We start from the raw sequence: 16,628 nt of genomic DNA on the forward strand, positions 1-16,628 counted from the left end.
TTTTATTTTATAACAAAACAGATGAATATAATAATTAAATTATATTATATTATATTACAGTATTTTTGTAGTGTATAATTGATTACATTGTATTACATTACATTGTACCAAATGTAACCTAAATGTGTGTTAGTTAAAATGTACTTAAAAGTAATTTAATTTGTCAAAATAACCATAAAGGAAATGTACTGAGTATTGTAGTTGTTAAAATGAGTATAATATTTATATTTTTAAAAGTCATTAGAATAATATAATATTTTACTTTATCAAATAATAGTTTTAAAATAAATAGATAAGTCATAAGTAAGGGTATTCATGACTTATAACTTATTTTAAATAGTTTATTTTAACTTATAAGCTAAATGAAACAGTAATTTACTTATAATTTTTTATTTATAAATATATTTAATTGACTTATAAATCAAATTAAACAACCTTTTAATTTAAGATTATTCTAATTTTAGTTTGATTAAATTTCATTTAACATAATGCATATCTTAGTTTTCAAGAAAAAAAAAGATTTAGTTTGATTTTATTTTAATTAAACTTAGTGGCTATTTTATTGTTAAATTTAATTTTATTTTGAATTGGATTAATTTGATTGATTTCGATTTGATTTTAGATTAATTTTAATTAGTTTAATTTTGATTATAGATTAAATTGATTTAATTTTAATTTTGAATCAGAAACGGTTTTGAAATAAATGTACTGTTGTAATAAATAGGAATTTATATTAAATAGATTTGTTTTTTCTTTTTAATATTATTTTTTTTAGAAAATGTAAATAGATTTTATAATTATAAAATTGATAATTAATCATGAAATTATATATATATATATATATATATATATATATATATATATATATATATATGTGTGTGTGTGTGTGTGTGTGTGTGTGTGTGTGTGTACCCATGCATGCCCAGATAAAACCAACGAAAAGCTATAATTAATTGGTCGGTCATGTAACGGCATAGTATTCCCATTAATTTATGGTAATCACCCTAAAGGTGAATCTCTTTTGAGCTTTCAATCTGATTACCCGCAAAACTGGCCAACTCAACTTGAATGCAAGTTGATTACATCTTTTGGATTTTAAAAATATTAAAGAAGCCCTTAAAGTAAAAAACCTAATCTGATACAAGCATAGCATCGGCCTCGGAGTAATGTGCGGCAGAGCCTTCATTGCATGAACCTGTACATGAGCTCTGCTGGGGAGGAACAATAAATTTTTTGTCCCGTGACAGATGAGCCTTATTTACTCATTCCATAACCATTCTATTCTCTGAGGTCAGGGTATAAATATTAATTTCCCACTTCCATTTCACCACTACTCACGGCGAGCATTTGTAGCTAGCTGCTTTATTTTCTTTCTGGTTTCTTTTGTTTAAGATAGCAGTAATGGGTGCCATTGCCAATTGTGTTGTGCTTGCTCTCTTGTTGTGTCATTTCCCTGTCCATTGTTGACCCCACAAGCTCAAAGGAGCATAGATTTTGATGATACCAAAATTCAATTAGAATCAAACTAACATTGTTTTAAGTGTTGTGTATCTAAAAAAAAAAGGACAAAAGGATTTCATGATGGATTCGTGCTTATGAAGAAAGGATGACATTCTAAGGATAACACAAGACGAAGCAAAAGAGATAAAAGAAGAAAATGTTACCTTCCAAGGCTGCATTGAAAATCAGAATTGAAGGTACATATAGTATTAGAGTTAGTTTTATTTCTTAGGATTACTTGTGAAAAGAATTGAGGAGTAAAAGTCAATGATCCTTATTTTCAATCCCTCAAATGATTTTTTCTTTGAAACATCATTATTATTGGCCTAAAAAAAATGTTTAACTATGATTTGGTGTAAAGTTTTATAGTTTTGAAAGTTATGCAGAAAAAGTTTTCCTGGTATGCTAACTGGTTTGCTACTTATTTTAGTATGCTAACTGGTTTGCTATTTTCTCAAGTACGCTAACTGTTTCAACTCTGCACAACATCGCAGAAAACGACAAAATAACGGCTATTTTCTTGAAATTCGTATTTGTAACGTTCAAATGAGTTACTGCAGTAAAAACGTTCCAAAGGTATAAATACACCTTCCTTTGGCCATTTTGCACTTAATGAAAGTCCCTCTACTGTTCAAAATCTTTAAAGCTTTCATTCAAAGTGCTCAAAGTGATTTATTGCTCATCATTGGCTTATTTACTCAACTCTTCTTTATAGTTTCTGTTGTAATTGAGTGAGAGTGAGTTTTTAAACACATTATTATCATTTGTGAGAGGTCATTCAAGCACCTATTGAAGCTTGGTTGTGATAAGTGTTTGGGATAACACTTGGTAGAAGTGTGAAGCTACTTATAAAAGCTTTGTTGAGAAGATTTGTAAAGGGCTTTGTCTCTTGCCTTGAAAAGAGAAGAATAGTGGAGTGAAGACTCAAAGTGAGATCTTTGAGAGAGTGGATGTAGGCTAGTTAAAGCCGAACCACTATAAAAATTTCAGTGTTCATTTTCACAACCCTTGCTCTTTACATTTTTGCAATTTAGCTTTATGATTGATATACTTTTTATGATATTAAAATTTATATCATATCTTTGTTGATCTTCTTCTTGATCGAGAAAATTAATTTCTTGCTAAAAGCTGCGATATCGATTTAATCGCATGTTGTTTGATTTCTTTGTCGGTTGGAATATTTGGTATCTTTGCTCGTTCTTTGTATTAAAAGCGTATTCAGACATTGATATATTTCTTGAATGCTTATATAGTCTGTTATATCGATTATCGATTGCATATAGCTTAATCTTGAGTCAACTTGTCAATAGAGCTATATTGTTCATTTCTCACATTAGTTAATTTAGTTGAACCTCGCTGCAATTTTCAAAGGTTTTGAGCAAGAACCGAAAATTGTTTTTAAAGTCCAATTCACCCCCCTCTTGGACATAATTTGGGACACCAATTTGGTATCAGAGCTTGTCTCTCTTGCTTGAGGATTAAACCACTTAGAGTGATCCACACACATAGCTAGTTCATCTAGAAATTACTGTATATTCCACCTTAGTGAAGGTTATTCCATCACTAGACCACCACTTTTTAATGGCACAAATTACTCCTTTTGGAAAACTAGAATGAGAAACTTTATACAATCTGTTGACATTGATGCTTGGAGAATAGTTAAAGATGGTCCTTATATTCCTTATAAAACCGATGAAGGAAGCATACAAATTCCTAAAGCGAAGTTGAATTTGATGATAATGATTGGAAGAAAATTTCTACAAATGCCAAGGCTATTAACATTCTTCATTGTGCTCTTGATATTAATGAGTATAATCGTGTTTCAGGATGTCAAACTGCAAAAGAGATATGGGACAAACTAGAAGTCACATATGAAGGAACTGATGTGGTAAAAGAGTCAAAGGCAAACCTCCTCATCCGTGATTATGAATTATTTGAGATGAAACCTGGTGAAACCATTCTTTGAGATGAGTACCAGTTCTACAGACCTTGTAAATCTACTTAAAGCTCTTGGAAAGAGATTTGAAGAACAAGAACTTGTAAAGAAAATTACGAGGTCTCTTCCAAAGACATGGGAAGCAAAGACTACTGTTATTCAAGACACCAAGGATTTCAGAAAATACACCTATGATGAGCTGATTGGTTCTCTCATTGCACATGAGATGATTTATAAGAAAGATGAGAATGAAGGTGATCAAAAGAAAAAGAAAGGGATAGCTTTCATATCCGAAAAAGTAGATGAGAAAAAGAAAAATGTTGCTCTTAAAGCTAATTCAAGTGATGATTCAAGTGCTTCAAGTGATGATGATGAAGATATGGCTATGATAGTCAAAAGATTCAAAAGAGCATTTAGAAAAGGTGGAAGCAAATACAAGAAGTTCACAAAGAAATATGCTCCAAAGACTCCAAATCATTCAAGTGAAATAGTTTGTTATGAGTGTAATAAACCAGGCCACATTAAGCCAAAATGTCCTACTTTGAAGAAGAAAAATAAGTTTAGAAAGGACAAAAGCAAGAAGGCAATGGCGGCAACATGGAGTGATAGTGACTCTTCATCAAATGATGAAACAAGTGACAAAGAGGCTGCAAACACTTGTATGATGGCAATTGAAGAAAAAGGTGAAAGCTCACACATCGAAGATAGTGAAAATGAGGTAAATCTTGAACTTTCTAATGTTAATGAATTAGAACTTGCATTTGTGAAGACATATGATAAGTATAGAACTTTTAAAAAGAAATGTAAAATTTTAGTTCATGAAAATTGTGCTTTAAGATCAGAAAATATTTCATTGAGTATGGTTTCAAAGGAAAATGAATTTTATAAATCTCAAATGAAATTATTTAAGGAAGTTAATGATGAGCTTCAAAAATCAAAAGAAGTGTGTGAACAACTTCTTGAGAAAAAGCAATTCTTGAAGAAAAGTTGAATCTTTGACAAGAGATTTATCTAAATTTACAAAAGGAAAAGAAACACTTGATATACTTCTTGGGAATCAAAGATTTACAAATGAAAAATCTGGAATTGGATATGATGGATTTATGAAGTATGGAAAATACAAACAATTTTTTGTTAAAGCTACATCCTTTTCTCAACCTAGTATTACATGCTTTTATTGCAATCACAATGGTCATATGATTAATGCTTGTCCTATTAGGAAAGGAACCTTTAAGGCAAAGAAAGTATGGGTGCCCAAAGGAACCCTACCTAATGTTACTAACATCCAAGGACCCAAAGTTGCTTGGGTACCTAAGAACAGTTAACTGATTTCAGGTCTGCCTAAGGAGTATCTTTGGAAATAGAACATTGGTACATTGATAGTGGCTGCTCTAGGCACATGACAGGAAATAAAGGCAAGTTTTCCTCTCTTACCTTGAAAGAAGAAGGTTATGTGAAATTTGGTAATAAAAGTAAAGCTAAAATTGTTGGATGTGGAACTATCGGTAAAAATCCTTGCATTGAAAATGTTGCATTAGTTCAAGGATTAAAGTATAATCTTCTAAGTGTTAGTCAATTGTGTGACAATGGTTTTAAAGTCATTTTTACTTTTTCACATTGTGAGATTCATGGAAATAATGTTATGTTTGCTGGTGCTAGAATAGATAATATTTACTTACTTGATTTAACAAGTCTTGAAGAAAATTGTGAAACATGCTTTATGACTTCAGATGATAATGCATGGTTATGGCATAGAAAATTAGGACATGCTAGCATGAGTACACTTGCTAAACTTTCTAGAAAGAACCTTGTTAGAGGACTTCCAAAGCTAAGATTTGAAAAAGAATTTCAATGCAAAGCTTGTGCACTTGGTAAGCATACAAAATCATCTTTTAAATCAAAAAATGTTGTAACTACGTCTAGACCATTGGAATTATTACATCTTAATCTTTTCGGTCCAATCACACCTAGAAGTCTAGGAGGCAAGGCATATGCATTTGTAATTGTTGATGATTTTTCAAGATTCACATGGACTTTCTTTCTTGCTCATAAAGATGAAACCTTTGATATATTTGAAGCTTTCTGCAAAAGAACTCAAAATGAAAAAGGGTATTGCATTACATCTTTGAGGAGTGATCATGGAAAAGAATTTGAGAATAATTTGTTTGAAAATTTCTGCTCTCAAAATGGTATTTATCATACATTTTCAGCTCCTAGAACTCCACAACAAAATGGAGTTGTTGAAAGGAAAAATAGATCTTTGCAAGAAATGGCAAGAACAATGCTGAATGAAAACAGTTTACCAAAATATTTTTGGGCAGAAGCTGTAAATACAGCATGCTACATTTTGAACAGAGTTTCCATTAGAGCTATTTTAAAGAAAACTCCTTATGAACTTTGGAAAGGAAGTAAACCCAATATTGCATATTTTCATGTCTTTGGTTGCAAATGTTACATATTGAATAACAAAGACAGCAATCTCAAGAAATTTGATGCTAAATCCTGTGAAGGAATATTTCTAGGCTACTCAACAAATAGCAAAGCATATAGGATTTTCAATAGAAAAACATTGACCATGGAAGAATCAATGCATATACTTTTTGATGATGCTAACACTTCCTTGCAAAGGAAAGATTCTTGTGATGATGAAATTGAGCAGATTCTAAATTCAAAGAATTCGAATAATGATGAGCTTGAATCAAAAGAACAAGTGGAGGATGATCAAAATGATAAAGAAGAAGAACTCCCTTGCTCCACAAATATTGAAATTCAAGATGACTCTCAACCAAATGTGGAAGAACTACAAATTGAGGAACCTCAACATCAAGATATTCCACAAGAATGGAGATACCATAGAAATCATTCCAAAGATGACATTCTTGATAGTCCATCACAAAGAATGATGACAAGAGCTCAACTTAGAAGATATTTTGGTAATGTTGCTTTTGTTTCTCAATTTGAACCCAAAACATATGATGATGCTCAAAATAATGAAAATTGGCTTTTTGCTATGCAAGAGGAATTAAATCAATTTGAAAGAAACAAAGTTTGGACACTTGTTCCTAAACCTAAAAAGCACTGTTATTGGAACTAAATGGGTATTTAGGAATAAGATGGATGAAAAAGGACATGTAGTTAGAAATAAAGCTAGACTAGTAGCTCAAGGATACAACCAAGAGGAAGGTATTGATTTTGATGAAACCTTTGCTCCGGTTGCTAGAATTGAAGCTATTAGAATGTTGTGTGCATTTGCATGTTTTAAGAATTTCATGCTTTATCAAATGGATGTTAAAAGTGCATTTTTAAATGGATATATTGATGAAGAAGTTTATGTAGCTCAACCTCCTGGTTTTGAAGACCCTCACTTTCCAAATCATGTTTACAAGTTTACTAAAGCTCTCTATGGTTTAAAGCAAGCTCCTAGAGCATGGTATGAGAGACTTAGTAAATTTTTGCTTCAAAATGATTTTAAAAGAGGAAAAGTGGATACCACTCTTTTCATTAAGAAAATTGGAAAAGACATGCTTATTGTGCAAATTTATGTAGATGATATTATTTTTGGTGCCACTAACCATTCTCTTTGTAAGAAATTTTCCAACATGATGAAAAGTGAATTTGAAATGAGTATGATGGGTGAACTTACTTTCTTCCTTGGATTGCAAATTAAGCAAATGAAAGATGAAATTTTTATAAATCAGTCCAAGTATATAAAGGATATGCTAAAGAAGTTCAAAATGGAGGATATGAAGAGTATTGGAACTCACATGAGCTCAACAATTAAATTGGAGAAAGATGAAAAAGGTAAAGAGGTAGATAACAAATTTTATAGAGGTATGATTGGTTCTTTACTCTACTTAACAACATCTAGACCAGATATTCATTTCAGTGTATGTTTATGTGCAAGATTTCAGTCATGTCCAAAAGAATCTCATCTTGTAGCAGTTAAGAGAATTTTTAAATACCTTATTGGCACTCACAATATTGGCTTGTGGTATCCAAAATGTGAATCATTTGATCTTATTGGTTATAGTGATTCAGATTTTGCTAGTAGTAGATTGGATAGAAAAAACACTTCTGGAACTTGTCAATTTCTAGGTCATGCATTAGTTTCATGACACAGTAAAAAGCAAACTTCTGTTGCACTTTCTATCAGGTTTAATATATTGTAGTGGAAGTTGTGTTGCATGATTTTATGGATGAAACAACAGCTTGAAGACTTTGAAATTAAATTTGATCACATTCCCATAAGATGTGACAATACTAGTGCTATAAACCTATCAAAAAATCCTGTTCAACACTCTAGAAGCAAGCATATTGAAATTAGACATCATTTTATTAGGGATCATGTTCAAAATGGTGATATTCAAATCGAATTTGTCCCTTCTGAAAAACAGCTTGCTGATATTTTTACAAAGCCACTTAGTGAGAAGAGAACTTGGTATGATTGATGCTTTTGATTAAGTTTTGATGCATTCTCATGTTTCTATATGAAAATGAAGTGATATATGTTGGTTTGCAGTGTTGAAAATGCATTCTGATATTTTTGGTGTAATTTGAAAAATTCTGGATCATATCAGATATGAACAGTAATCTGCAGAATTTGATCTCAGTGGCATACTAATTCGTTTGCTAATTTTCTTGTTTGCTACTTTACCACTGCTCCTACTTTTTCGTTGGCAAACTGGAAGTCAGGTCTGATTGCTCTAAAACTCTAAAATTATTTTTTTGAGCGCCTATTCTGCATGTTTAAAGCCCATATTACTTAAATACCCCTCTACTTAAAGTATTGCATCATTATGTATTTAAGGGCAAAATGGACTTTTTAACACTTTGATTTGCGCGGGATTCAATTTTTCTTCTGAACCATCAGTCTTCTCGCCGTCTCTCCTCTGCTACACGCTACCTATTCCCTGCAAAAACCTACAGTTGTGTCTTTTCAGTTTTAAAATTCAAAACTCCTCTTTCCGTCGTTTCGTATCTCAGAACCCGAACGGCTGCATTTTTCTCTCCACTTGCAAACCCATTTCGGTCGCACCATTCCAAGCCATCGTCTCCCTTCATTGTTCTCAAATACTTTCGAAACCCTTTGGCAGTGAATCGATTAAATCGATTATTTACAGAAAAGAAAATCCCCGAAATTTTTCATTTCCTTTATTTCACTGAATCTGCCGAAAGAAATCATTTGCTGTTGGTTATTTTTCTTTGTCGATTCGCACACTCTGTTTCAGTATATTTCAGGTATAAAGTCTAAACCTTTAATGGAATCGTGTTTCATATTCTTCTATGCCTGTTTGTTCTGCTTTCGTAATGTGCTGATATTTTTTGATTTGCTCTCGGTTGTTTGTTCTGTTCCAGCGCTTTGTTGTTAATTTTTTTTTGGGCATTAACATTTCGTGAAATGTGGTATATAATAATAAATCGACTGCCATGGATTCGTAAGAACTCGAATATTTTTTTTTTGCTGTCTGTTCTAATTTTTTTTTTGTGTCATTGCGCTCTGTTGTGATAAATGGATGTTGATATGCTTAAATTGATTATATATATAAATATATATATATTGGCTGCTCACATCGCTAAATTTATAATCTCAGTCCTCACTGTCCTTACGGCCTATTTTGCTTCTGAGATTGGTTATGGCGCGAGACAAAGGAAAAGGGAAAGCCAAAATCACCACATTCTCATCATCAAACTCAACTGACGGAAGTATCCCTGCGTCACCTCCTCCACAAAAAGATGCTCCTCTGGTAATTGGTAAACCAAAAGAAACAACCAAGAAAAGAACAAGCGAGCCAGTTCAAGAGAAGGGAACCAAAAAGAAAAAGATTTCAAAAGCTCCAGTTGTGCATATGGAGAGGGCTATTCATGAGCCAAGGTATATTCACTGGCCTGCTTTTGTTGAAGTTTCCGTTCCTTTGCAATCTTTGTTTGAGTATCAAAAATGGGATAAACTGTGTTCTGAAACTGAAGGAGTGTATGTGGATTTAGTGCAAGAATTCTATAAAAATTTGAGGGTTGATGATTCTGACAAAGATGAGTCTTTTAAGGTGAAAATGAAAGGGACAATTTATGAAGTGACAGTAGCTAGATTAGCTAAAGCCCTAGGAATTCCAAACAGTGGGAACAAAATCTGCTCCCACAAAGATGTTTTTGCTGTTGGTGGATTTAACAAAAGAGATTTTGAGGGTGAAGTGTTTAAAGGGGAAGTGAAGGATAAAACTAGCATTACTCATGCTCATCAACACATTAAAATTCTTCATAGTTTTATTATTTATGTGTTGAATCCTAGAACCGGCAGTCCCAACTATTTGAGTACCCTTGACCTCTGCATAATTTGGCATATAGTGAACCAAATTGAGTTTAATCTTGCCTATTTTATGCTGAAACAAATCATGAAATGGAAGCCACCTTACAAGCTACCCTATGCTCATCTTCTTAATGGTCTATTTAGAGACTTTGGGATACCTTTGGAAACCGAGAAGCTTAGGACCAATATGATCCCAATCACTAGTTTGCAAAAAGATGATGATGGTAGAAAGCTTAGATTTGAGCAAGGTGCTAGCTCCAAAGATAGTGCAAGTGGTACTTTCAATGTTGAAGGTATTTTGGAGGAAGTAAACAACTTGAGAGAATTTGTTGAAATGGAACTTGGAGAGCTACAGAAATTTAGAAGTTTTCAAACTATTCTTATGAATGCTCTTGACTCTAAAGTTGATGGAACTTTGATGTTGATGTACAAGATTGTGGAAGAATTGTTTAAAATCAAAGTCCATTTGGGTATTTCAACCACTGAGGCTGGAGAAACCAGTAAGGCTGCTACTGGTTCTGTTCCTCAAACAGAGAAAGAAAAAGAAAAAGAGGAAGAAGAAGAAACAGAAGAGGAAGAGGAAGAAGAAACAGAAGAAGAGGAAGAGAAAGAAACAGAAGAAGAAGAAGAGAAAGAGGAAGAAAAGGAAGAAGAGGAAGAAGCTGAAGCAGAAAAAGATGACGATGACTCTGATGATGGTAATGGAGGCAGCAAAGAAGGTAGTGGGAAAGATATGAGTGACTCAGAGTCTGAGGCAGAACTCGAGACACCTGCTCCTGCTGCTCCTGCAAAAGGAAAGGGCAAAACAGCTCAACAAGAACAAAGACGCAAACAGAAAGAGGAAACTGGTAAACCTTCTGGCAAAAAGACTAAAACTGGCAAAAAGTCTGCAGCTGAGTCTGGTACTACTAAGTTAGCAGCTGGGCCTATTGTTCCTTTGACACCCGGAACTGAATTGGCTGCTGCAATTCTTCAAACCTTGAGTGACAAACCTGTCAAGCCCAAAAAGCTGAAAATGGCTGCTCCAAAACCAATCAGGAGAAGTTCCAGGCTGAAAGGATGAACTGAATTTTAATTGAATTTTGTCTAACAGTCTGTTTGTTAGTTTGCTACTTAGTCTGCTACTTTTGGTTTTTTCTGAACTTTTAATTAGTTTGCTATATCAGTTACTGTTTTGACTGTTTACTCACTGCATTTCGACTGATTTTTGACATGCATGATTTCTCCCATATTCTTTTGATGCTGACAAAAAGGGGGAGAAAAGTAATGAATGGTAATCTTGATACTTGATATAGTTTGTGATTACTTGTGCATGATATAGTTTGTGAATAGTATATTGTTGATATAACTTTATGGTGTGCATATTGTTGATATCACTTGTGAATGATATACAATTTGTGATTAGTGTATATATTGTGCATATTTAGTTAGTATCTTTAGTCACACTTGACTCCTTAAGAAAATGCTTATGGATGTTTTATTGAAATTATTAAGGGGGAGTTATTTGTGATTAATTGTTGATATAAGCACATACATAGGGGGAGTTATTCTCTCATATACATTCATACACATACTCACACTCATCAATATTTACATGGTGATTCAATTGAGTTTTGTCATCATCAAAAAGGGGGAGATTGTTGACCCCACAAGCTCAAAGGAGCATAGATTTTGATGATACCAAAACTCAACTAGAATCAAACTAACATTGTTTTAAGTGTTGTGTATCTCAAAGAAAAAGGACAAAAGGATTTCATGATGGATTCGTGCTTATGAAGAAAGGATGACATTCTAAGGATAACACAAGACGAAGCAAAAGAGATAAAAAAAGAAAAGGTTACCTTCCAAGGCTGCATTGAAAATCAGAATTGAAGGTACATATAGTATTAGAGTTAGTTTTATTTCTTAGGATTACTTGTGAAAAGAATTGAGGAGTAAAAGTCAATGATCCTTATTTTCAATCCCTCAAATGATTTTTTCTTTGAAACATCATTATTATTGGCCTAAAAAAATGTTTAACTATGATTTGGTGTAAAGTTTTATAGTTTTGAAAGTTATGCAGAAAAGTTTTCCTGGTATGCTAACTGGTTTGCTACTTATTTTAGTATGCTAACTGGTTTGCTATTTTCTCAAGTACGCTAACTGTTTCAACTCTGCACAACATCGCAGAAAACGACAAAATAACGGCTATTTTCTTGAAATTCGTATCTGTAACGTTCAAATGAGTTCTGCAACGGTAAAAAATGTTCCAAAGATATAAATACACCTTCCTTTGGCCATTTTGCACTTAATGAAAGTCCCTCTACTGTTCAAAATCTTTAAAGCTTTCATTCAAAGTGCTCAAAGTGATTTATTGCTCATCATTGGCTTATTTACTCAACTCTTCTTTATAGTTTCTGTTGTAATTGAGTGAGAGTGAGTTTTTAAACACATTATTATCATTTGTGAGAGGTCATTCAAGCACCTATTGAAGCTTGGTTGTGATAAGTGTTTGGGATAACACTTGGTAGAAGTGTGAAGCTACTTGTAAAAGCTTTGTTGAGAAGATTTGTAAAGGGCTTTGTCTCTTGCCTTGAAAAGAGAAGAATAGTGGAGTGAAGACTCAAAGTGAGATCTTTGAGAGAGTGGATGTAGGCTAGTTAAAGCCGAACCACTATAAAAATTCCAGTGTTCATTTTCTCAACTCTTGCTCTTTACATTTTTGCAATTTAGCTTTATGATTGATATACTTTTGCTGATATGAAAATTGATATCATATGCTGTTGATCTTGCTACTGACTGAGAAAATTAGTTTACTGCTAAAACTGCTGATATCTGATTTAATCTGCATGTTGTTTGATTTGCTGTCAGTTGAAATATTTGGTATACTGCTCGTTCTTTGTATTAAAAACGTATTGACATCGATATATTTCTTGAATGCTTATATAGTCTGTTATATCGATATCCGATTGCATATAGCTTAACCTTGAGTCAACTTGTCAATAGAGCTATATTGTTCATTTCTCACATTAGTTAATTTAGTTGAACCTAGCTGCAATTTTCAAAGGTTTTGAGCAAGAACCGAAAATTGTTTTTAAAGTCCAATTCACCCCCCTCTTGGACATAATTTGGGACATCATCCATGTTTTAGTACTGGCTGATCATGATAGTGGCGATAATAAGGATGATAAACATTTGTTATTTCATCGACCTTTGTTAAAAGGAGGAGGAGGCATAGGTCATGGCATTTATAAGAAGGGCTTTAAACCTGGCGGGTTTGGTGGTGGCATCGGGGGTGGTGCAGGCGGTGGTAGTGGCATAGGAGGAGGTGGAGGTGCTGGGATTGGCGGTGGAGTAGGTGGAGGATGGGGTCTAGGTGGTGGTGTTGGTGGGTTAGGTGGAGGTGGTGGGGGGGAGGTCTAGGTGGCAGTGGTGGTTTAGGAGGCAGCATTGGGCATGGTTGAGGCACGGGAGGGGAGCCGTGGTGGTCTAGGTGGTGCACATAGTGGGGTTCGGGGTGGTGGTGGACTAGGAGGCGGTCTGGTGGAGTGCGTGGTCTTGGTGGTGGTGGAGGGGCAGAGGTGGCTTTGGCTGTGGTGCAGGTGGCGGAGGAGGACTTGGAGGAGGAGGTGGCGTTGGTGGTGGTGGGGGAGGTGGAGGTGGTGGATTTGGTGCTGGTGGTGGTGCTGATTTTGGAGCTGGGGGTGGGGGTGGGGGTGGTCACTAGAGTTGAGGGGTTAAAAAGAGGGCAATTGACCGTACAGGGGCAATTAAAAAATTAATATACTGAAACGGGGTAGGATTTTGAAAAATTACGGGAAAGGGGTGATGTAACACCCCCGTTGCATAGCCTGGTAGATTTCACTGTTTCGGTGACTAGTGTCGGTCCGGACAATTAATGGGATTAGGGCCACACCTAAGACAACTTGAGAAGCCATAAACATAAATAATTAGTAATGTTTAATTTGTTAACTATAAATAAGAAAAACAGAACATAAGAGGTTAAACGAGCCGAGAGTCACAGCGATGAGTGACCTCCTCGGGAACGACTGCGAAGTCATTTTAAACTCAAATTTCGAACCGTAAAAAGTGACGCTGCGGTCCTTAGGACCCTTATGAACACAGTGGAAAAGAGAAAATCACGAAAAAGAACTGTTAAGCCAGTCAAATAATTAGGTCAGGGAGCCGGAAGAAATATTGGATTATTTACAAACCGGGATGAACCGGCGAGGGGCAATTTGGTCAATTGATCCCGAGAGCTGACTCCTGACCTAACTGTCAAATAAAATCAGAGAAAAGAAAACTTTGGGATCGAGAATTAAATTAAAGAACTAATAGAAAAATAAATAGAAAAAAAAAAGAAGAAGATGGAAAAGTCAAAGGGATGACATCATGCATGATGTCATAAAGGCTTCATTTATTTATTTTATTAATTGGACTTTTTGTGGTCTTCCATACACTAAAATAAATAAAGAAAAGAAATGAAAAAAATCAATTTTGGTCTTCTTTCTTCCCTTTTGCCGTCCCATTCCTCTCTTCCCACTCCTTCACCATATTCCACCATTGTTAAGGGAATAAAAGCTTGAATTTCCCTACCTTAACCTATAAATTCACAAAGTCTCCACACAAAAATTTCTCCTTACATGTTGAGAGAGCATTAGAGAGTAAAAAAAAGAAGAAAGACTTGAAGAAAGGGGAGCCTAAAAATCCTCCAAGCAAGGTTAGTATATTAAACTCCTTACTTTCCATTTTAAATGCATAATTAGTGGTTGAAAGTGAGCTTAGAACTTGATTAAATGAAACAAACATGGGAGAAGGACCAAACTGAAATTTCGGGCAGCTTGAGAGGAGTATGGTTTGCATGAATATGATGCAATTGAATGAGTTTAGAAACCTTACTTAGTTAAATGATTAACATTAAAATCATTAGAAGTAGTTAAATGCAAGAGTTAGTGAGATTAGGGTTTCAATGCTAGGGTTTATGAATCAAAATTTGGAGAAATGCATAAATGACATGTTGGACCTATTGTGAAGTGAAATAATGGTCAATTATGACCAAATAACTTGTGTGGGAATGATAGGAATGAAAACTAAATTCGGAGGTAAATGGTCATGCTTGGCAAGATGACCAAACCCACTTTGAAGGACCAAAACTCAAATTTTACAAGTCCAATTGATATGCCACCAATTGGAGATGAAAATAGACATAAAAGAGCACAATTTTCATTAAGGAACCATGGCCAAAAACTGACCAAAACTTGGTGAAACAATTGACCAAAGAGAATTGATTGCTGGCTGCCATCAAGATTAAACTGACCAAATGAACAGTAACTTTTCATTTGGTCATAACTCGAGCTAGGTAGGTCAAATTGACCTGAAATTTTACCAGCAATTAGATATGATATAGACCTAAAACTTTCATGAAGAACACCAACCCAAATTAGGCCATTAACCCTTTCAAAATCATTGAGCAAAATTAAATTACTGTACTGAGATTCTGCAGAATTTTCATTGAGCAGCAATGTTTGGATGGCTATAACTCTCTCTAGAAAACTCGGATTTAGGCGATTCTTGAACCGATGGAAACCTAAGACATAGTACAACATTTCATATGAAGAAAGTGAGACCAAATTATGAACTTAACTTCGTCAAATTATTAACCAAAGTTGGACCAAAAATCTGCCAGCACTAAAATCTCAGTATGAACAGTACATGTGTAACACCCCCGTTATATAGCCTGGTATATTTCACTGTTCCGGAGACCGGTGTCGGTCCGGACAATTAATGGGATTAGGGCCACACTTAAGACAACTTGAGAAGCCATAAACACAAATAATTAGTAATGTTTAATTAGTTAACTATAAATAAGAAAAACAAAACATAAGAGGTTAAACGAGCCGAGAGTCACAGCGATGAGTGACCTCCTCGGGAACGACTGCGAAGTCGTTTTAAACTCAAATTTTGAACCGTAAAAAGTGACGCTGCGGTCCTTAGGACCCTTATGAACACAGTGGAAAAGAGAAAATCATGAAAAAGAACTGTTAAGTCAGTCAAATAATTAGGTCAGGGAGCCGGAAGAAATATTGGATTATTTGCAAACCGGGATGAACAGGCGAGGGGCAATTTGGTCAATTGACCCCGAGAGCTGACTCCTGACCTAACTGTCAAATAAAATCGGAGAAAAGAAAATTTCGGAATCGAGAATTAAATTAAAGAACTAATAGAAAAAAAAAAAAGAGAAAAAGAGATGAAAATGAAAAAGTCAAAAGTTATGACATCATGCATGATGTCATAACTAAAGTAATAAATTGAATTATTTAATTTGGGAATTAGGGGTCTTCCATAAGCCAAAAAAAAAAAAACGTGTAAAGGAAACCAAAGGAAAAAAATTAGGATTTTCTTCTTCCTTGCCACCCCACTTTCCTCCCAAATTCCTCCATGAATGGTCCTCCATTTAAGCTTACATTTAAGCTTAATTTTCTTCACTTAATCCAAATAACTCTCTTAAAACCAACCATAGAGCTTGTTATTGCAACTTAAGAAGGAGATTACAAGAAGAAAGAAGAATTAAAGATAGGGTTTTGAAGCTTTAACAAAAGGTTAGTATGTTAAATTGTTACTTTTCCATTCAAATGCATGTTTAGGTAATTAAGTGAGCTAATAACTTGATTTAAATGAAACAAATATGGGGAAAGAATTAAATTGAAATTTTGGGCAGCTTGAGAGGAGTGTGGTTTGCATGAATATGATGCAATTGAGTGAGTTTAGAAGCTTTACTTAGTGAAATGATTAACATTAAAATTATTAGAAGTAGTTAAATGCAAGAGTTAGTGAGATTAAGGTTTCAATGCTAGGGTTTATGGACCAAAATTTGGAGAAATGCATAAATGGCATGTTTAACCTATTGTG

The 16,628-nt window shown here is 34.2% G+C and overlaps 1 pseudogene; it reads left to right on the top strand.

The window, feature by feature from the left end:
• The first annotated feature begins 11,844 nt into the window (after positions 1–11,844).
• On the top strand, positions 11,845–13,446 carry LOC131173904 (glycine-rich protein 23-like; annotated as a pseudogene).
• Positions 13,447–16,628: the final 3,182 nt, after the last annotated feature.

This window comes from Hevea brasiliensis, chromosome 15 (assembly GCF_030052815.1).
Source record: "Hevea brasiliensis isolate MT/VB/25A 57/8 chromosome 15, ASM3005281v1, whole genome shotgun sequence".
NCBI lineage: Eukaryota > Viridiplantae > Streptophyta > Magnoliopsida > Malpighiales > Euphorbiaceae > Hevea > Hevea brasiliensis.